Below are 24,016 nucleotides of genomic sequence, written 5' to 3'. Positions count from 1 at the left end.
TATCTTACATTTCAACCCGGTCTCACGGGGATTCGTGAAACTGTCACGTAAATTTTTGTTTCAGTTTCGTGCACACCAACATGATTTCGTCATGTTTTTCGTGCCGCTCACCACGAAATGTTTTTCGTGTTGCTCACAACGAAACCCGCTGTGGTAATCACATCTGAAAGTGGTTTATACCGGCGGATTCATGACGATCTAAGCTGTCCATCGGCGTATACTGCTTGTGTGATCGCGTTTGCGGCCGTCGGACATTCTTTAAATTCCTATGCAAATTGGTAAGTGTACCACCGGGTTATGGTTAGGGTTATGGTTAGGGTTATGGTTAGGGACAATGTCATGCAAAATATAGCGTTGGATTCGCCACGGTTTTACATAAAAAATATAATATACACATTCGTTTGAAATACGTTCTGAGTGGCACGAAAAGTCCGCCGTTTAAAATACATTGGTGCGCATTTCGTGGTGACCGGCACGAAAAAAATGACGAAATCGTGTTGGTGTGCACGAAACCGAAACAAAAATTTACGTGACAGTTTCACGAATCCTCGTGAGATCGGGCTGTACATTTCCTCCCTCTCCACCTCCCCTCAGCTCTACTACGCCCCCTGCCCAAGACATGTGGCTTCCTCTTTTGCCTCTGTCCTTCTGAATATCCATGTCTATTACACGGCACATCCTGTAATTTCCTGATGGTTGAATTGTGATGCACACTGAATATTAAAATCCCCACCTCTCACCTATAACATTAAATCCACCCAAATGTGACTTTTGTCCATCTTTACAACACTGTCATTGCATGGTGATCAATAGAGCATACCGGGTCAAATATTTTTTGCCTAATTTTAATGCTTCTTTATTATGCGTCACTGAAAAAAACAATAGTTTCCGAATCATTTAGAAGCTACAGCTTTAGAGAGCATGCTGTCTTGAAGTAGACGGAGCAGATGCATGAGACTTTCTCACCGTGTTGTGTGTGTGCATGCTCAGACACACACACACACACACACACACACACACACACACACACACACACACACACACACACACACACACACACACACACACACGCAGCGGTGATAGTACTTATCGTAACATAGCAGTGGCAGACTGAATAGAGAGGCAGTCGAGAGGAGAAGCAGAATCGGGCTGTGACAATAGCCCACCCTGCTTCTCTGATGCCTTTCAAACTTCATATCTGCCTCCCTCTGCAGCCTGCCAAAAAAAAGGTGAATGATATAGACCAACTTCTCAGGAGGATCGAAATCAATTTCCACCCACTGTGACTTAGATGAGGGAGTCCTTTTCAAGAAAGGCTGATGTCACGGCTTAGATGGCCAGAGTAGAATTGTTCCTGTGGAACTCAGACTCTGTCCTCCTCATTAACAAAACCCTATTGATAACATTACTTATTTAAAACCACCAGCAGCACATATAATCCTCTCTGGCTTTGCTCAGGCCCCCACCTCTAACACACACATTTTTTTGTGTATTCGACCTGTGCTGAGTCTGTGCATGATAATGTGGGTTTGGTTTTGAGTTGTCTGAATAGTGAGACTCTCAATGGTTGTCATGTTATTATTCCCAGCATGTATTTATTTTTTTTCCTGTTCAGATGTTTAAACCATAGTCTTCTGCTGGCTACACTGGACACCTCAACGCCTTACCTTTGAGATCAGCTTACTCATTTGCATTCTCCAATTATATTTTGTAAGCTGATCATGGACTGAAACCCACAACCTTGTGATGATAGTTTGAATTTGTAACATGCTGCTAAAGCTATTATCATATTTTTTCTCTCTGTCTATCCATGTCATTCTCTCTGTCAAACTCCAACTTGCCTTTATTGAGTTGGAAGTTTGAAATACTAAGCGGCATTTTATTGAAAATGACTTTTTTTTTTTTTTTTAAGCATTAAACAGTTGTTCATGTAGCTCTAAAATTAGGTCACCTTCTCCCCAACCATTTCAAGAAACCAACCCTGCAGCCCATGAAAGTTTTTTTTTTTTTTTCTTTTCCCCCGGATATGTTTAGGTTGCAGCTATGTAGCTGTTTTAGTTTGCTCTTCCACAGGTCAGAAGAATTTCATAATGGTAGCAAGGTTTAAATTGGTTCTAACCGCAGTGAATCGTCCACACAAAAAGCCGTCTGTAAACTTTTTTTTTTTCAAATTTAGAATAGAATACCTTTGTCATTACACAATGTATGATGAGGAGAGCTGTCCCTTGAAAGTGAAAACACAAATACAAGACAATACAATGCAATAAGGTTTTTACCGAACCGTGAATTTGGATACAGTTGCAACATATAATCAGTGATAACTCATTATATACAAATATCAGTATCCATAGTAACACAGAATTCCAAACCATTTACCAAACCACTCTATTCTGTGCAAACTTCTTTTAGACTGCGTTCATCCTTCATGCTCTGGTGCACTGTGACTCCAGCATTAAAACAGCCAATTTCTTTGCTGCAACGGGGAAAAAAACAAAAGATATGACTTCATGTTGCTGTTGAGCAGCATCCAAACAAGTGACAATTCAGAACAAGACGCCAAAGACCATGAGGAAATATAAATTTCTAAGTGTAAGTGGTCTAAGTGCTCCGAAAATATGCTTCTTGTAGATACTATATTGGTTCCTGGCAATATTTGCTCTCCCTGATTCAGACTAGTATTTGTGTGTTGTTGCTGAACTGGTAGGGTAATGGGCCTAGGAAGAGAGACTGGGTGTAGAATTCAATGTACATGTGACTCTATTTGGAAATACACACACACACACACACACTTTATACGTTACAGTACATAGCAACTGCAGTATGGCTGATGTTGGTTTGTGGTTTTGGCATATAATTTGTAATTGGACTATGTTTAGGGTTAAACAACTAAAACATTAAGGGTAAGCTCTTAGTTGCATCTAAAAAGAAATAGAGAAACCACATACATCCTTTACATCCTTGCATGTTGCCTCACTACATGCAAAATACACAACTTTCTGCACTAGCACTGAAAACACTGGCGGCGGACATAAATCTGTGGTCATGCAGAATCTTCCACTATGGACATAATTCCTCAGGACCCCGAAATTATAATGAGGTCATATCTGCAATGTCCAGTTCATGATTTTTAGCTTTCCATTCACACCACTGTAGCTCCCTGAATTTACATTCAGACTCAGGTTAAGAAGTACTGAGCATCTCAACCACCCAGGCTTTATTCCTGCTGATTCTGGTCGACAAGAGCAATACGCATTCATCATGTTACCTGATTACCTTATTTACCCACTCTCCTTCTGCGTTTCTCTCTCTCCTCCTTTCTTTTTTGTCTCAATATGCGAGCATTGCTTCCTTTTGCATTTCCATCCCTCCTTCCTTTCAACCCTCCCACCCCCGGTTCTCCTTGTGCTAACTAGTCAGTGTTTGAATAAAAACTCATTAGAATTACATAGCCATTTAGCTAAGTGACACAGGGTGTAATTGTACCATCCATCAATTGCTGTGTAATAACACACTCGGAGGAGCTAAATGTTGATTAGCCGTCAGCCAATTTCACCAGTGGGTTTTGGGAATAAATAGCCAGAGGAGATCCGGTGGGGTGATGGGTGGAGGGTGGCCTTGGAGGGTGTTGCGGTCAGGGTTGCTGACCCGTGCAAGCCAAATTAACTTGGAAGGGATGAAAACAAAGTGTCAAAGACAGAAAAAGTATCACTTTCTGTCCCTCGCGTGATATTCACCCACCCACATTTGTCGCACTGAACATCTTGCAACATGCACACAGATATGGATAGTATAGGATAGTATATCCAGATACAAGCGATACAGTGAATCCTGCATTTTTCAATCTCTGCAAACCATGCTTAGAAAATGTGTTGTTTTGTCTTTGTTTGTCATTCAGGTGTTAACATATCCATTTCACTACAAGTGTATGTAAAAAGAGTATGAAAAACACCCAGAAACATACTTTCAAATTTTCAAAAGTCAGAAATTTTGATCCTATGACTCGTAACACTTTCACTTTTTTCTTTAGTCTTCTCGAATTATCCTCTCTCTGGTTGGTGTCTGTTGATTCAGTCACCAAGTCTTTGCATCAGTTTGTTTAGGCTTCATGCCAAAGGACTTCATTTCATTAACATGAAATTTAGAGTTGGTGAGTTAGCTAAATCCCAGTAGAATATGGCCTCACTGCTGTTTGTGCAACCTTAATTTCCCACTTCTGTCACACATCACCATCTTACTTTATCATCTGTCTTCAGCAGCTCTGTGGCTGCCAGCATAGATCAACATCCACGTTGCAACATATGAGCCAAGTTCACAACAGCATTTCATTTTTATTATTTTTAGTGTTGTGGTTTGTTATTCGCTCTAATTAGTATTTTTCTTGTCTAATGCTCTTGGTTTATATTTTTCAGTTTCACTCACACCTTTCCCAGCCCTCTAGCGCTGTCTTTTTAAGTGTAATGTTTCCCTCTTTTCTACAGTTTAGTTAACAGTGTGCTCACTGTATTAGAGTATTGAATTAATATAGACATGAAATGCATTGTTTTTCCCTGGGGCTTTTTCCACATTGCTCTCTATGTGGAACTTCATGCTGAGTGTCTCACAATTGAATCACTAATTTGTTTTTTTGTTATTTTTTTTTAAATCTACAAGCAAAGAGAGAATGAATCAATAAGAGAATGAATGATGAATGAGTGAATGGACCAGTCATTCAGTGAAGTAGTTGTTCTGGCTGGACAAGCTTGTGTCGAAACCATTATATAAAGCTCAAATTACCTTGTGTTACACATCCTAAATCAACATAATTTATGTTAATAAATGTCAAGATTACAGTACTTAAGTTTATGTAATAAGATCTATATTAAGTATTGAGGTGTGTGGACATTCATTACAGGAGAATTCTTTGTTACTTGAAGCTACATTGTGAAGAAACAGCTCAACTTGTGTGAGACTGTTTTTGGAGTCTATCTTGCTCACTGACCCTGATCTAGTTGACATGACCTGGATTTTTAAAAATCATTCTCACTTAATTGTATCCTCAGACCTGCACTCACTGTCAGTCAGTCACTAATTTCCCTCTTTTGTGCTTCACGGATTCTTGGGTTTCTTCGACAGGTCCTCTCCACAACTATCTTCTACACAGCAGATAATCATTTCTTAGCTTGTTTGGCAACTTAGTGCCTTTTGTTTGAGCCTCCCTCACTTGTTGGGCATTTGAAACACTCATTGTGGGCATGACTTGTTCGGGCTGGCCGGAGGACAAATAAAAGTTTCGTTATTTTGACTGAAATAGAGGCAAGCACGACTATAGCCAGGACTAGCATTGTCTTCATCCCATGCAACAGGAGACGCTATTGTTCCCATCTATCTTCCAAAAGTACTGCTGTGCTATCTGAAGAGGAAACACAAAAGAAGGCAAAGAAACTCAGACACAAATGTGACAGAAGTGGTGGGTGAGGGAAAGTGTATTTTTTTTTGTTCTATTCAGAATGATTCCGATTCATCCTCTAAATAGATGTGAGAATAACTTAATTGCTCATTGAGTTGATGACACTGTTTTATGCAGATAATATCCCATTGCATGACAGTGACACAGTGTAGATAAAGGATCAGCATAAGAGATGGGAAGGAAAAGAGAGAGTGTGTATAGAAAAGGAAACATAAAGAAACAGAGTCAGACATAGAGAATTAGAAAGAGAGTCTCTTTTAGTATAATTGCAGCTTTTACCATGAAATGAATGCATTGTGTGAAGCTAACTATGCCAGCTCCACCCATGTGAGCCATCGTGTCTTTATCGCTAATGGACCAGTGACTACTACTGTAATTACATAGGCTTTTGTCTAGTGCTGTTCACAACTATCTGAGAAGCGAAAATTGCTCCGACTTTTCTGGCTGTTTCTTTGACATCTGCAGTATATGGGCAAACTCCAAAAGAAGGGGAAAGCAAGAGAGAAGTGTTGATGAAAAGTGAGAGATGGAAATAAAGTTAGATGAAAAGATATTAGAAAAACGCGTTGGGGAAATGATTGCTGTGATTTGTCAGATTGCTGATGTTCTAGATGTAGTCAGGGAGTATGACTCACATCTAGATAGCTAATGCAGTTTGACAAGAAACGCACTATGTATTTCACCGTAATCCTTTCCTTTGACCATGGTATGATTTTCCAATCATAGGTCCCTACCTGTACTCAACATGTCAGGGTCACAGGCTTTGGGTTTCGAAGAAGTTGGAAGGTTGTTCTCGTGTCATTTCCAAAGCCAGAACCATGAGAGTGAACTAAACTGTGTGTTTGTCTACTCTAATGTACAGTAAGCTACTGTTACTCCTGTGGCGTAACCCACTGGTTCATGGATTGTAGTTTTGAGACCTAAAGATTGGCATTTTGGCCGTCTTGTTTTCATGAAATCAGACATGCAGAGTAACCCGTTCTCCAAAGCATGTTTTTATACAAATAAACTGCGGACATATTTTCTCATGTTGAAGAAAGGGCTGCCAGTTTGAAAGAACCACAAAGTTCCCATAATGAGGTAGGAATGGAGGATGAAGAGACTCACCCATGATCCCATGTGGCAGCATTATTCTTCAAATCACGTTTCATTTTCACTGACTCTTTTCTTAGGCTGAGGAAAATATCATAGTTTGGGTTCAAATATCGCACTTCACTACACATTTGATGCTTTCCCTCCATTTTTTGGAGTACCAGAGTGATGAGTCTGGCCCCATCTACTGTTTTTTGTTGCGATGAAGATATGATGACGTGAAAGATAATTGTAAGACATCAGAAACAAGTGTAAATTCCCACAAACATAATTGTGAATGCAGTTTGGTTATATAGAAACTTTTTTTAATGAACAGGGTCATGAGTGATTGATAGATCTAGCAAATTGTCAATCATACAGTAGCCACCGCTTAAAACATACCTTGCTTTATCATCTATTTTACTCTAAATGAGGCCATAATTTACAAAATGAAACATGACATTGCATTGAATAAATCTTGAAACTATCCTTTGAGACAATAAAGATGTTTCCCGAACTATCGAATCAAGTGAAGAACAGGATTGTTTTCTCAGAATTCTATACAATCTGACCTCTTTCTGCAACCAGACGATTTGCCTGCTGTTTGCCAGAAGGATTAGGGTTATGGAAACATGCAACTTTTCCTGTAGTCTATAGCAGTAATCCAGTTTTGCCTCTAAGGTGAAGAGTTATAGTATAGTTGTGCAGGTTGCAACATGAGAAAAACTGACAGTGTCTCTAAACAGTCAACACAGTCCCAGATGCTATTATATCAAGTTTATGGCAACGTTAGTAGTTAGACTGGTTAGACAGACCATTTTTCAGCATCTGATTACACCTCCAAAGTGTCCTATAATGACATGAAATTCCAACCAGATCCTCATGCTCTCAAATGTACACCTTCTTGGAGGCAGAGAAACAAAGCTCAGTGAGCCAGATGTAAAAACATCACATTGCATGGAAACACTCAAAACCGCAGAGGATCCTGCCACAGCTCTGGTTTGCGTTTGTGATCTAGTTAAGTTTTGGCCGTAAAGTGCTGTAGGTACGCATACAGGAGATGTCCATTAAAACACTTCAATTATTTATAACTTTTTTAGTTGGGTTACAGCTTCCATCCTTTTCTCCAGTGTCCCATCTACCCAAGAATAAACTTCCTAACACTCCCAGAAACACACACGAAGCAATGCAGCATGTTACAGCAGCTTCTGTCTCCAAAGGGTACGACAACACTGCATTAAAACACAGAATTACTTTTTGTCTACCCTAGAACTAGCTAACAGGATTTTTTTTTTTTTTAAGCATTTCTTTCTTTCTTTGGAGTTGAAAGAAAAAAATAGAACAGTTGGGCAAGTCCTGTAGATACAGATGTCTTAATGGATTCTATTTAATTTGACTTTTCTCTGAAACTTGAATGTTTGTACATAACAGGCACATTTTCACATGCCAAAGAAGGAAGAACGCACATTTAAATTAGAACATTAGTGAAAACTGAATTATATTAGTTGTGTAATTTCCAGGTTCAGGAAATAAGCATGCTGACTTACCAGTCTGGCTTACTGAGACATTTAATGGAGCAAAGCTTCATTAACATTATTGCAGTGGTTTAACTCGTGCTTTTCCTGCTATGACAAGAAAACTATCTGCTGTGCAAAGGAGCTGTATTCACATGTGGCTTGTAGTACAAAACTATCATGTGGTTAAGCTGAATGCAAGGAAATGTTGCAGTTTGGGAGATGTTTTCAATTCAAAACACCTTGTAATTAGTGTACTAATCACAAATGTATTTTTTTAGAAAGGACTTGAGAGAGAGCTTTTTTTTCACAGAGACGGCAGACAAATCTGTGCCACTGATGTCTGTCTTGATTTAGCGGCATTAAAAGTCCCTCGACAATCTAAGAAGGAAGCTTTATTTTCCACAAATGCCATATGTTACTTTTCTTTTATTTGTTCAGCGTGATCCGCAAGCAACATGCAGCGAGCCGCATCCATTCAAAGCGTTCTGCTCTAATTCCACCACAACACTTCCGCATCTTAATTAAACATGATTGTTATCTGGGTTTGTTTAATTCTTAGAAACGCTGATGGGTCTTGCTGCCAAGTAAAACTCCACGGACTGGATACAGCCACTCAGTCGCTATGTGTAAGAGTGTGCAAGTGTGTGTGTGTGAATGTGTGTGAGTATGTGTGAGAGAGAAAGAGAGAGAGTGAGAGAGCACAGCCAAGTGGGTCAGAAAAACTGATTTCTTCGCTCCCTGTGGAGACAGCAAGACCTTTATCTTCAATTTCGGAGATTTCCTCAGTGGTCAGAATAAGAGGCCACATCACCTATTTCTCTTTCACTCTTACACTTGTTTTACTGGGCCATCACTTAACTCACACAGGACAAGAGTACATATAAAGAGGAGCACAGTCTTTCCAGCCTTTCATTCTGGCATTCTCTGTTGTTTGGATTTTGATATATTTTGATGGTAACTGTTGTTTGCCATGACCTGGATGGCTGAGATGAATCCACACAGACAAGTTTGCCATAGTGTTTTTTGTTTGTTTCTTTGTGGTTTTATTTTTGCATTTTCTACTAACTGAAAAAAACCTTTTTTACTTTACAGAAATTAGATATTATTGGTCACTGAGCTTTAGTCAAATATACCATATCAATCATGATGACTGAAGATATTTTGTCTTTCATTCAGTTTCTCAGTTTACAATGCCATACATTGTCTTATCATGATTTTGTCTTGATGTGTAATCAGGTTTTATATTTCTATGCAATGCAAAACTGCATGATCACCTATCTAAGACATTAACTAGTATGTTACAAAATTCTCCAGCTATAAGCCGTCTCATCTGATTTGCTCTTTGTGAGGCTGTTATGTGTTTTGAAAGGGATGTTTCCCCAAGACAGAAAATAATGAAGTTTTGTATCAGATGATCTGGTATCCTAGCCTAGCCGCGCTACACCCATGTTTCTGACGGCACAAGGGTCTAGGGAAGCTCGACAGGGAGGGAGGCGGGGTAAAAGGTTGTCTATCAAATCCCTCTGCAGCAATTGGGTAGGTATACAACCAATCAACGCAACGAATAGGCTGACGTAGTTCCGAGAGCACCGGCGGATTGTGGCTAAGTCCCATTAGCTTCCCAACCAGCGGAGCCGTGGAGCCAACTGGTATATTAAGGATTTGCCGTATCCCGTCAGCATAAGTCCAAATACGTCTTTCTTCTCAATGAAACACTTCAGTGCCGTCCTTTGTTTATCTTTCAAGTTGAATTTTAGCTTCAAATCTTTAAGGGCTGTGGCCAAAGCCGAGTCGAAAGATAACTGTTTATTGTGTGCCGGTTGTTTCTGTCAGAATCGTCACGCCTCTGTCGTCACTTCGTTACGCCCGCCTTCTGACTCTACACTTCATGGTGATTGGTCCGGCCAGTTTTAGGAGAATCCAGCCTCGAGCCTTATGGAGGGTAACTAGACCCACCCTGGCAGAGAATTAAATTCGTTGCCGTGGGTTGTCTAGCGCGGCTAGGCTACTGGTATCCACTATTCCAACTTAAACTCAATTGAGATAGTTTGGGATGACTGGACAAGTTTCTCAGCTTATGTGGGAACTATTTTGAGATTGATCAAGAGTGTGCAAAGCTGTTACCCAACCAAATGATGGCTACTTTAAAGAATCTACCATGTAAAGCATTTGTTTTTGCTCACTGCCTACTTCCTATGTGTTATTTGATAGTTCCAGTGCTTGCAATATTGTCCTTCGATGAGAAAAGAGAGAAGAAATATAATGTAAAACCCTCAAGTAAATATGTTCAAATTTTAAACTGGCACTGTGTAAACAGAAGCACCCCAACTCGAAGTGTTTTGTAATTAGTTCAGGTTTTGTGTTTGCAGCAGTGGCTAGAAAATTCACTCTTTCAATAGAAAAAATATGCAGTCATTTGCAAAATACAGCACAAAATACAATTTAGAAGGAGTATGAATATACGCAAAATCAATGGAAATATGTGAGCTAATATGCATTAACTTTATATGTGCTGCACACTAAGGTTAAGACAGTCTCATAATAAGCGGAGTTAAATGTGTTCCAAATTCAGCGAAGAAATAAGCTTGAGCTGTTGCAGAAACTTACCAACTCAGTGCTGTAGGAGAAACTGAGAGAGAAGGCACTGTTGCAAAAAACACAATCAATATAAAGTCAATCTCTTTTGTTTTTGTTTTTCTTTACTCAAAGACAGTATTCTTGCGCCTTCTTCAACTTCAACACGCAATGTTCAGGAAGCAAAACCATCTATCCATCCATTCTCTATACACCGCTTTATCCTCACTAGGGTCGTGGGGGGCTGGAGCCTATCCCAGCTGACTCGGGCGAAGGCAGGGGACACCCTGGACAGGTCACCAGTCCGTCACAGGCAAACATATACAGACAAACAATCACACTCACATTCACACCTATGGGCAATTTTCAGCATATTTTTGGACTGTGGGAGAACATGCAAACTCCATGCAGAAAAATCCCAGGCCGGGACGTGAACCGGGGATCTTCTTGCCGCAAGGCGAAAGTGCTAACCACTGCACCACTGGGCAGCCCCGAAGCAAAACCACCTTTTCTTTTCTTTTTTTAATATGCTGTCAAATCCTACGATGATCCCGATGCAGGATGTGTCTTAATGCAGTACAGGGAGGATACAGACACACTCCCTGACTCAAAGCTCACCTTAACACAGCCACTGCTTCTTCTTCTCCTCCTGTCCTCCTGAATTTATAGAGCCGCGAGGCCCATCAACCTTTATTAGCTAATAATGCGGTTAGGGCCATTAAGCGTGGCTGAGACTCCCCCACAGCAACACTTAGCAGTCTCAGTGGGGTACTGCTGGAGGACTGAAGTAGCAGGACTGCTGTGTGACCCCCCCCCCCACCTCCTCACCCCTGCACCGAGATGTCTGAGCAGACTTCTAATTTGATGATGCTAAAACCTGTACAGATCCTCCAGGGGGTGGTTGGTACGCCACTTAAATCCACCAAAAAAGGCCAAAATGACTCCTGGTAAAACCTTGTCATTTCCCAAAATAATTGTGCCATTAGGCAGCATGTCGGAGTGTTATTATTGTCAGGTTGTAAGACTCCGGAATTGTGAACTGTCACAGTTTTATAGTCTGTGTTGCCCAGATGTGAATGAAGCCATCAAAGGCTCTAATTCCTGCATTTAGAGACTATTTATTTATATGTTCCTGTATACCTAAACTGCATTCTCAATTGTGTTTTGAGGTAAATGTATTATCTACAGGATTATGTTTGGGATGTATCACAAATACATGCGTGAAGAAGAGGTGTCAAGCGTGTCATGACAGGATGTGGTTCAACCCAAACTGTGACATTTTCCTAAACCATGCCATGTAATTTTGGGCTCAACCAAACAGCAAGTAAAAACAAAATATCCACACAGGAAATGAACAGCAGCCTCCTGAATCGAAGGGCTATTACAAATGTATGCCTCCACCTCCTAACCGTGGGATCCTGGACTTGGTGGCCCTTTCAAACTTGGAGCACTTCCTACGACAACATAATCTTACCTTTCAGAGAAAAAAATATGTTTCTCTCAAAATCTAAATGAGAATGCAGTTTAGTTGCATAAGAACGTAATATTTTCAGGGTTGTTCGTAGGCACTTGCTGAAATGCTCTTAAAGTTTCAGAAAGATGCCTGGATCTTTGTTTTAGAATAGCTGTTTTGTATGTGCCTGTGTTAAAATGCAATGTCAAAATAGATAGCAAATGTGCCTCATGGAGAGGAGTCTGTAGATGATTTAAAGCTCCTGCAGGCACTCTTTAGATTGCAAACTAAAATAGGGGCACAATGGAGTCTGGTTACTGTCAGGGCCGTGGGTGTTGTTTTTGTTGTGTTGCGCTAGGTCCAAACTCTTGGAGAATGGTTGGAGGATGGCCGCTGCAGATCAAAGCAGAAATATAATCAACTGTGAGAGAGAGAGAGAGACCTCTATTTTATCTTCTCTCTTTGCTTAGGGCTGAAAAGGGGGGGAAAGGAGTGTACAGTATGTGCTCTTCACTTGTTTTTTTAAGTAGAAATGGAACACACAGTCTGTTTTGATGAGTCACATGGACAGCACTCCTTCCTTGAAATATGAGGTTTATTTTTATATTGTGCAGTAAACAGGAGGAGACCAAACTCAGATAGGTAGACTGCAGCCATTTTAATTGTGTTTCATCAAGTTTCTTTGCAGTAGGAAGAAAGGCTTTTTAAGTCACTTAACGAATGCCCCTTTCATAGTTCTGTTCCCTGTAGTTGATAGGAAAGAGCAAGTCTGACTGAACCTACCACAAAACACCCACAAATTGGTGGATGGGTTATGTTGTTGCTGATATGTCCGGGGGGAATTCATTCTGAGCAAATCAGACTTAAGTGTCTGTGCAATTAAGGTATTTTTACCTCAACAGCGGAGAGAAGTTTACCCACGAGGTATATTGCTCTCACCTCTTATTTCCTATAATCCTAGAACAGAGAGCAGTTGGATTGCAACATCATCTCTTCAGCAGTACAGGTCATCTGAATTTTTATACAAATTAAGCATTATATTTAACTATTTATACTGTGGTAAACACATTATGTAACATTGTCTTTCCTACAATGTCAGTTGTAAGCAAGAAAACACAAATATAGCGGCGTTTTCTTAAGAATTCATTATCATGGTGATAGGAATGCAGATATTTATGCACAAAAAAAATGTAGACTGACAAGCACACATGCAGTTTAGTAAAGTTTGTGAAAGCATTATGTAGATAATCAGTATGACTAGTTTTGTCGATTAGGTATTTAGTTTAATTACGGCTGAAAAAGACAGATGTGCAACGTGATTTGTTGGTTCAACTTGTGATCACAGCTACATTGCTATCTGTGTCAGTGCAAAGATACATCATGTTTGTCTGTCAGTGAGTGTGATGTTTCACTCCCTAAGTGCACCTGAGAAATCATTAGTGACTCAGCTGTGACAAACAGCAAGGTAGCAAAGATTCTGTGACTTTCCAGCTGAAGTGCAGGCTATAGTATGTAGAGAAACTACTATACACTACAGCAGACACATCGGGGCATTTTTTTTTTTTTTAAACAAGTGATCCAAGAAATTTAACTTCCTGTTTATATTTTACTTTTTATAATTTATGGTTTTAGAACTGCCTTACTGCACAGAGGACATTTTTGAGTTATTGCTATAATTGTGCTGTTTCTACAGAAATGATCGACTTTATATGCAGTAAAAATAAGCCCACAGTCAGTAAAAATTTACACTTTGAAACAGATTTTTTTTCATATGTCTGCTACTTAAAACAGCTGCTTTATCACAAAAAATGTGTTATGTTAGCATCGTGATGCGTTTGTTTAACGTACACACACAAAATCTGCCTTGCCTACTTAGCTACCACACTGACAAGACAAATTCTAATGAAATGACTGGGAGTCACGCATGAAAAGTGGAAACGAGACACATCAGCAACGCAGTATAAAGCTGTACCACAGAATTGCCATAAACTTCCATTACAGTGTAAAACCTTTTTTTTTCTATACTGTCAGAAAACTTTGCAACAGCAATGGGATTTGGCTCCCAGGGCTGATTAAGGAGCTAACCATGGGCTACATGGATCTAGGACTACCTCCCACCCCAGCACCCTCCTCCCACACATCATCTCATAGTGGGGGAGCGTGGGGAAGTGATTACTCTCGGATTAAGACTTGCCTCGCCGCAGATATGTGTGGCATAATTAAATAATGGCTGCCTCACCCGAACAGTCCCAATGCAGACGGGCCTCCCAGCCTCGTCAGATCGGCACAATATTAACCATGACACAGGCGTAACCAGGCCGGTAATTAATGCACTGAATCAATTACAAATTAGTCAATTTGGAGAATTCCCCACAGGAGTCCACTCATTACCAGTGCTCTGATGGAGTCGCGAGTCCTCCTCATGGGAAGGGGTGTCACTTCACTGTTCTCCTTTTCTATCTGTCTTTATCTGTACTCTCAAGGTAGGATTCGGAAGACAAATGGAGGATGAAATTGATGCTGCCTGCTACTTGGCATTACATTCCAAATTAAAATGTCAGTTACACAACATTGGATTATAGGTGTTGTCCAACTAGAGAAGAGTGTAAAGCTAATTTGAGCTAATGATGGCACCTTTAGAAGTTAGCCGCTGGTCACTGTTAGTTGCTAGGTAGACTTTGCACTGTGCAGGTAGCCTTCAGTGTATCACTGTAATAGCCATTTTCCAGTTGTAATATTGATCTCGGCTGTTATTAATGTTTTATTTTATACATTCCCCCCAACATATATTGTTCCCTCCAGCCATAAGGTATGGCTACAGAATTAGAGATGCTCATCCAGTTCTGTACTTTCGCTATCCACAGCCGCAAAGTAGTTATGGATTAACAGCGCAGTGGAGAATTTACAGGAATTATGTAAAACATACGTAACTCAACTAATATTGAAGAAAAGTGTAAATGTGAAGAATATGTCTCTTTCTCTCTCCTCACTCTGTATTAATGGTTCTCATAGCATAGTATAAGGTGAACACCACACTATTCATTTTCCTGCCAAAGGTGAGAGTCAGTCTTAATGACAGAGGGCTTTCTAGCTCAATTCAGAAGCTGTCAGGGAGGTGAAATGGGACAGAGCTGCTGTGATGAGAGACAGTGAGAAAAAGTACGTGTGTGTGTGGTTGATAGTTTCCTGCGCATAAACCCTTGAAAGGGAAAGGGTATTCAGTAAACAGAGTCAAAAAAAAGCATCCATTGCACCTATTCCCAGTACTTCACATAATGGGCAGTACTGTATGTTTTTTTGACTGAATATTTTAAAATCTTTCTTTCAAATACACACTCACCAAGTGTTCCTACTCTTTAGTTCACCCCAAAAACACACACAACGGAAGGGATGAAGGTTATGGAGGGTGAAGTATTAGGAGCGCTTGTCAATATAATGCAGTCCAGTGAACCACCAGAGCCTACCGCGACCTCGATAGTAAACATGGAGTAGAATTATCACCTTTCTGACAACTTCAACAAAAACTGGAAGTGTAAAAGCTTCATAAAAGTGGGATTTATGGCAGAGCTTATGCCTTAGATTGCATTATATTGCACACAGGTGTTCCTAATAAATTGCCAGGCGAGTGTATTTATGAATGTATTTCACAAGGATAGCAAAGTCATCCTGAAATTTCAAGGGAGCCGTCTGATTAAGAGCAATAAAGGGACTGCCAGACTAATGTGCCACTTTATGGAGCAACCCTCATGCATCAGTGTCAATGACTGATGGGTCCCAGCTGAGGAGAAGTGAAGCTGAGGTTTTGACTGAAATGAGAGTAAATCCAGTGAACAAGAAAAAAAAAAAGAAAAAAGCTGTACAGTGATTGAATCCGTTTGAGAAAATGACTGAAGGGAATGTTGTCCTGAGTTAAAGTGTAGCTGAACTCATTTGTTACATTATGCTCCCACTTTTCACTCATTCTTACGCGTGATTGATGCCCTTTGAAATGCGTTATGCAAAATTACCTTCACCCTGATCATTTGTTTCTCTGAAATGCAAAATCAAACATTTGTCACAAGCTAAGTGCTTTGATTTTATTCCATTGCCTAAACAGATGCTTGAATTGTTTCCCAGTCACAACAGGACAGTAGGGCAGGCACAGGACTCCTAAAGGATTTGTTTTAAAGGTAGCCAAAAACTAAAAATATTACCATTGTGTTAAGGTTAAAGAAGAAGGGATGTACTGATAACAGGACCAGGTGCATCTCTCATTCTATGCTTGTACTACAAAAAGTGCTCTATGCCTAATACCAGTTTACAGCAATGAAAGCTAAGCAGACTAGAAGCTTGGGTCTGTGAAAAAAATCATGCAATTTGGAGAAAGTTTCATAGTTTTAGTAGTCCAACAATGAGGAAAATGCACAGAGACAGGCTGCAGAATAAAAAAGCAGAGAGCGCAGTACTCCACCAAGGCTGCTCAGTCGTATGATTTCCGACAGCTGAAGTCTTGAAAACATTTGTGGCAGAAATCACAGCACCATGGGACGTGGCCATTTAATATAGATGTACCTACAAACAAAATGATGTTGCACTGAGTACAGGCATGTATTATGCATGTGTATGTTATGTATTCATACTGGATCACGTGACCTTAATATGTAGCGGGCGGTGGGAATTGATGGGACTTGGAAACACCCCCACAATTTAATCAATTGTTCCTTGTATCATTTCCGATGGATAAGTCCCAATAACTCAGCAACAGTCGATTTGTAGTAGGATCGCAATCATGTGATCGTCAGCGGGCAGCTGTTGTAGCATTCGCTTGTTGTCATAGTTACAGTTACACTGTGCCGCTATCTTGCAATGATACAGAAATCTTTAACAAATTCGTGGATCCAGACTATGAACTGCATCACTGCCAAAATATAATCACTTGGTCCTTGTGTCATTTCTGACCTTCTCTGAATATTCCATCCAAATTGGTTAATCCGTTTTTTTTATTTTTTATAATGCTGCTAACAGGCAAACCAGCGCTGATTGTCACATAACTCTGCCAAGGCTCCACCTCCTTGGCGGAGTCCAAACAAAAATTTGTATAATTTTCTTCACACTCATTTGTTGGGAATCCCAACACTTTCTCAGACTGCTGGATCCACAGTATGAAGTTCTGGTTTTCACCCCATATTAGACATCAAAGCCCACCAGCAGATGTCTTTTTGCTCGTCCATTCATCCGCTGATCTGCGCAGTGGATTGATAAGGATTTTGATGCAATTTTCTTCACACTATGGTCCAAGATAACATCAGAAAATATGATAAAGACTATGGACGATGTTTGCCAATCTTTACAATCTCATTGATGTGAAACTGTAGCAGCTGAATACAGTGTGGTCAGTGCACGTTTATTTCCTCAGTCACACTATATGCACCGCTTGCAGGTTAAGCTACATGAAAAGTAAAAACTGTATCTGTAGGTTATTTTGTAGTTTGGTTATGCAGATTAATGACAGCTCGGGCTTGTACCCACTGAATGAGTGATGGAGAGGGGAAAAGAAAGTGGAAAGTGGCCTTGTAGTCACAGCATAGTTGATTGCACACAATATTTCTGCAAGTTATTTATAACTTAGTAGGAATACCACGTTATCAATTTTTGACACAGCCCACCTGAACCTATATTTTCTATGAAGTTCACCCAAACTCATCCACTTTGCAGGTCAAACTGTGAGACTTTTAGGTTATGAGTCGACCATGCATAAATATTATATGTGTTGCCTTGCCAGGTGTAACTTTATTTTGAGATGATTCCCCCCAAACTACAAAAGCCTTTTCAACTGCCAGTCTGCTGCCACCAACACATCACCTGTCTATGCCATATGGTTGTCCAGTAAGAATCAGTTGGAGGAGGGTGCTAATTATCATACATACTACAAGCTACTTTTTAAAACACAAATATCGTCCTTTACCATAAATCCCAGAAAAAAAGGCCGGAAGGAATGAAAAAATAGATACCATCAAGCCTAAGTTAACATTAATAAAAATCCAAAGTGCAGGATTTAAAGGAGAGAAGGTGAGAAAGGCAATCAGTTTGCGCCACAGAAAGAAAGAAATTCAAGTGAAAAGGCCAAAAACTGAAAAAGCAAAGGGAAAACAGACTTGCATGTTTTAATGGCTGCATTTGTAAGTCAATAGGAGCTGTGTCATGCTTCACTATCTGAGCTAAGACTGAGGGAGATGTTAGATAAGCTGAGAGGCATCAGGAGGGGAATGGAGCTGACCTGCACACCTACACACGTCAACCACCTCCTCCATCTAATAAGCAGTTACGTATAATCGCACCTCTTACCTTAGATTTGCCAAAGGGGAATTAGAGGCATAAGTTTTACACCCCTCATATTTCACTTCTGTTCGGTGACTGCAGGCATCAGAAACATTTTCAGACAAAAATCCCAATATTAATATTCAAGTATATCACAATGCGGAGTTGCATTTATTTTTGTGTTTTATTCTGAACTATAAGCTGTACTGTGATGAAGTAAATGCTCTAAAATGGGATATTTTATGGATACTAAATATTTCTTAATCATGTTGACTCGTTTAAATCAATGTATAACAAGTTCAGAGATACCAGACATGGTGTTATGTGTTTGCTATACATATTTTGCTATACTAAATCTGTAATAAATCATTACACACTTGCTTAAAAATGAGGTGCAAAAAAGGCTGGATGTTTAGGAAAATATCCGGAGCAAATGGATTCTGAAAATCTCATTACTTCATATATAACAAATTACTTTTCTTGTTTTAAATTAATTAATTTATTTGCCTTTTGCTATTTGCACTGTACTTACAGTCACATTGGTTTGTGTTGTTGCTCTAGTTTGTCGCCCTCACGCATAGCTACAGCTGTGGTAACATTAGCATTAGCAAGCCTCATAGAGATAATGACACTGTGCATGAACAAGATTTATGTCTGCGCAGTAGCAATACACCCAACAAATGGGCCCTCTGATAACTCTGCTGTTCAGAGCTAAACTACATATTTAGGGCAAATTAAAAAAAGTAACTTCAGCGCTTGAAAAACTACTGGGTTATGGCCATGAAGTGACACACCTCCACCGACACACGCCAGGCTCTTTCAGTAGACCTGCTAGATTCACTACAGCACATTTACCCACACAGAGACTCATAAAGGCCTATAATTGTGCTTCTGGTGACTGTCAAAACTCTACTGGACTCCCAGCCAAAGTGACCTTTCCAGGAGGCTACTTTTGTCTTTATTTTCCGTTGGTGTTAGGGTCAGGGTTTCTTTTGAAAGCTGTCGGAGGCTGGGCTGCTTGCCCCCATGTGGATTTTCCTCAATCCTCGATTCTAAGAACAGCGGAGGTGGCGAATGCAAAGTTAGCACAACCAACAGACCCAAAATAGACACATTTCTGGGAAATACTGACAGGATTATCAGATATCTCTTGTCTAGTGAACAACTGTATTTCCTGTATCAGGGGCTGAAGCCAAGAAAAATGATGTAACAACCTTCGAAGAGAACCTGACCCCTTTAGGAGATTGACCTCACGCTCATATGTATACTTGATATTCATATAGTACGTGTGTCTGTTTGTTTGTCCACCTCTGTCTGTTCACATGATTCTCTCCCTGTGCAGCCGATTCTTTTTGTATCTGACGATCATAGTGGAAGACTATTCTGTCAATGATGCATGCACCTTACAGGGCTTTTTTGTCACCATGCTTGACAAGTAGACTGTCATCCTGTCGCAACCAATGACACTCAAACATCAACTGGGTACTACACATCGCCTCTGTGTACATGACATGCACACTCTGAACAGGGACTTCTCAAAGTCACCCATTCCTGCCTATCTCATTAGCAAGCAACATTCACTCCAAATCTCAAACAAAAGCCTAACACCCACATCAATTTCAGTGATAAATAAGAGGCCATTTCTGTTCAAATGCATTTTCCAGTATTGATTTATTGTATACTAATTGTTACTGTATGCTCTTTTAAAACAGCTGAAATTACCTTTTTTGGTTTATTATACAGTGATCTATTTCATTTTCCTTTTTGAAATCCCCAGTGAGATCTTTAAGTAAAACAGCGTCCCTAGAAAGCAGCCGGCATTGACCCTCTGAAGAGGCGAGGGAAGGACATGGAACGCCAACAGAAGGGTTTCAGATTTTTCATGTCCTTTGTTCTTTTTGGCTTTGTTACAACAGTCAACAACAACAAAAAAACGGTCTAATCTCGCTTGAGGATTTCTTTGTACGACCACACAAACCCAGAAATGCGCACACACACGCACAGATTTGTTTCAAGAGAGCATACGAAGAGTGGTGCAAGAAACAGAGAAGATGGTTTCTCTTCATCTTCAAAGATGAGTCATCATAATCATCTTGTCCAAGCAATAAAAGATACTTCAATGATTCACACACATACACTCCTGTTCATACACTCCTTCTCCAACGTGCACACACATACAGACACGCATGCACACATACATCAAAGGCAGCATCACCTGCAGGTGTTTGAAGTGGCTCATATTGGGTTTCAGCCACTCCAAAGGAATCGAGGTGTTACCGGGGAAATGGCGGATTGGAGGTGGGAACTTTGGCAACTTAAACTCAAGGATGGCAGCACTTCTTTTGAATTCAACTATGCAAAAAAAAAAAAAAAAAAACTCACAAATTCCATCAGGGATACTCGTACTGGGGAATATTTCTCTCATACAGTGCCAATATGATGACATAATGAAATTACAATATAACTGCCGTTGTAAGGAATATTCATGAGTTGTTCACAATGGAGTGTTAACACTCATTAATAAAGATTTGATGTCACAAATTAATTTTAAAACTGTAAGGATTCCTTCACTTTCTAAAATGGGACATTGCCTGTAATCTTTCCATGAGGATGCCAGTTACTTTGAGGATGATCTCTTGAGAAAACTCTGCAGGATTTTCTTACTTACACTTGTAGCCACTCCATCCGGATTCTGTGTCTGTTTACAGATGTGGATGTGAGCTCAGGCAGAAGATTTAGGGAAGTGATATGGAAATAGAGGATGAGGGCTTAGCGATGCAAACCTTAAGCCCTCCCAGTGCACTCCTGTGTGTCTGACTTCAATGACCGCAGCCCTGCAGAGAACATTTCTGTGCCTCAATATGTATGGAAATGAGAGGCAATCATGCTAACGCGTGTTGAGTCTCTTTAAACATGCTAATGGTGTCCATTTCACCCCTCCCCACACCCTTTGCTGTCTGTCTGTTTCCCCTGACATGGAACAGGTGTGGTATTAATTATGCATTAAAACATACGTAGACCTCGTCCAGTCCACTTGACCGAACCAATCCTGCAATGTTGTGTCCCTCCGTCTTCAAGCTCCCTTTCTCTCTCTCTCTTTCTACTCTTTTCTCCTTCCTTCCTTCACTGATTCAACCCTAAAACCACACTTTCTTCTTCCTTTAGAAGTCAGGGATTGAAGGACTTGATTTCAAAACCGCGCACGTCTCAGTGACTCAAGTGAGGGGTTTGTTCCGCTGCCACACTTCCGTTCACAAATGCTCCAGCTTGGGGAGGAGGGAGAAATCCCTGTAATCTAGTGAATCTGGCTCTCTGGCTCTCTTTTGTTCACTGTTGCTGAGATCCTGATGCCTTGATCTCTGGGGGGTGGGGGTTCATTGTGAGATGTGGGGTTGGATGAACTGGGGGGAGGTTGCTACACAGTGTGGTAAAGGAGCCTAGCGTCCGGCGCTGTTGTCAAAACAAGGCTGTCCTTATTCACTGAAGAGATTACAGATGATTGACAGTTTGCGCTGACCTGTTGTCCCTTCACCATGAGACGTGACAGTTTGACAAACAAATCCTGAACTGGACTAAAAAAATAAGAATGAAGACGTTCTAACTTCAGTTTTAATACGAGGAGGCTGCTTCTCTGTCACATGTGCCCCACACACCGCTATCAAGATAGTCAAGGAGCTATTTTTATTGGGAGGAATTGAGGACAACAATGGGTCACGCTGTTATATTTAGCAGGTAATTTGCTGCTCTAATTGCACTGTAGCTAAATACAGGATAGAATGCAAATGACTTAGATATAAATTTAGTACAAGCAGCAAAAAAAAAATGAAAACTTCTGTTATATTAGCACCTTTGCCATGACCTGCATTGCTACTCCATCACACAATTTGAACTTTGGGGTATTTGAATATTATATTTCAGCTTTATTTCTTTGGAAACCTGTGTTATGGCTTGCGGCAGTCATGGGGCGCGTTTCCTTGAAGTGTGAACACTACATGGCCCGGACCATTGGTGTTACCGGGGGGTTGCTTGTTTTGTTGATCTGTGTTTAATGAAAGTGACCACGCGCAGAGCAGATTTGGCTATTAGCTCAGCAAGAGCCTGTAATCACTACAAGTTGTTTCCCTTTTTTCATGCAGTTCATTATTGAACAAACAATCTATGGGGAGAAAAGCGTGTGTATCTGCCATCTTCTCTCTCCCTCGTTTTATTTCCCTCTGCAAGGCTGCACTTTGGAAAGTATTGATTTGGTGGCTTGAAAATAACAAACCGACAACTGTGCGAGTGGGTAATAAACAGCCTCTGGGAAAAAAAATGTGCATAAAAGCACCCATGAAGTGTGAACCCTGAAGTAATTACCTACTGTATATGCTCCGATTTAGTCCGCCAGAGCTGGTGGTTTTACCATTGTATGCCACCCTCAGTTTTTTAACAGAAAGAAAAAAAACATACCTGGTTTGTACATGGGGAGAGTATGGCAGGAGTGCTTAAGGCTTTGTCACTGTTAAGGACAGATTTGACTTGATTTGGTTGTGTAGCTGGGATGAAAAGACCTTCAGCTGCCCAACAGGGTGATTGTGACTCATCCAAAAGACCTTGTCTAACTCTGTGTTCACACTGATGGCACAACATGCACATGCGTGAAAGAAACTCAGCATACTGTATTCTTATGCATGCACATGTACTTTGAATCAGCATGCATCCTTGGAACCTACTTATCTTCAGATTCTCTATCTGATCTTCTTTTCCAAGTAGTTTCTAAACCGATAAACATGCACAGACACATACTAAATATAAAGTTCCCGTCACTCATTCACATAAATACACAGAGACTCACCAGACTCTTGCCCGTCTGTTTCTATTAATGGTAATCAGCAGGGTAATGATGACGGAGCTGTGACTGCGGCTTACTTACTGGTGGCTGATGGCCATGCTCTCTGACAGCTGTCAGCCGCCACCACTACTATGCCAGGGCCCTCCTTAGGACTTATTTCAGCTCAGTACATCAGCTGCAACAGCACTTCACACACAGACTTGTTGATTATCAGCATCATCGGGCCGGCGTGGAAAGACTTCTCTGACCGCCTGTCTCCTAATGACAGCCACCATGATGGTGGATGGGAGAAAGAGGACACAGCCTGTCACTTTGATTCATGCAACAGCAGCTCCAACTGGGTGGCTCCTCGCCAAAGTCTCGACAGTCGTTATATCCCCTCCTAAATGACATTTAAAGTGTGAAGCAATGGCTGTCCTTGTGGCTCAGTCACCCCAGGCCGGGCCCCGGACATGAGCACTGAACCCTTTGCCAAGTTCTGCAGTGAGGTCACAGGCCCTGGAGGAAATTCTCCTCACTCAGATGCTCTAACTCAACTCACTGGAATGATTGAACGCGTGGAAAGTGACCTTGAAGACAGATGCCGTCAATGATCTGATGTAGGCTCGTGACTTTCCTTTCTGTAGCCCTTCATATCGTCTTTGTTTCTTCTGCTTTTCTACTACATTCCCAGCCACTACCCTGTTTCTTTCTAATTAGTTTATTTCAATTCAGTGGCAACTGTCTTCAATTATGTATATTTTGAAAGCTTACAGGATAATTCCATTTTATGAAAGCCTCCTGTTATTCACATAAATGCTTTTGTGACTCAGCGGGTCACACTGCAC

General features: G+C 40.6%; 1 protein-coding gene across 3 annotated transcripts in view; it reads left to right on the top strand.

Moving 5' to 3' along the window:
• The window catches only part of erbb4b (erb-b2 receptor tyrosine kinase 4b), a 328,153-nt gene that overhangs the window by 153,155 nt on the left and 150,982 nt on the right, over positions 1-24,016 (top strand). The gene's annotated exons all lie outside the window — the stretch shown is intronic.

This window comes from Acanthochromis polyacanthus, chromosome 14 (genome assembly GCF_021347895.1).
Source record: "Acanthochromis polyacanthus isolate Apoly-LR-REF ecotype Palm Island chromosome 14, KAUST_Apoly_ChrSc, whole genome shotgun sequence".
Taxonomy (NCBI): domain Eukaryota; kingdom Metazoa; phylum Chordata; class Actinopteri; family Pomacentridae; genus Acanthochromis; species Acanthochromis polyacanthus.
Note: the sequence above shows the minus strand (reverse complement) of the source record. Positions and strands in the feature narration are given on the sequence as shown.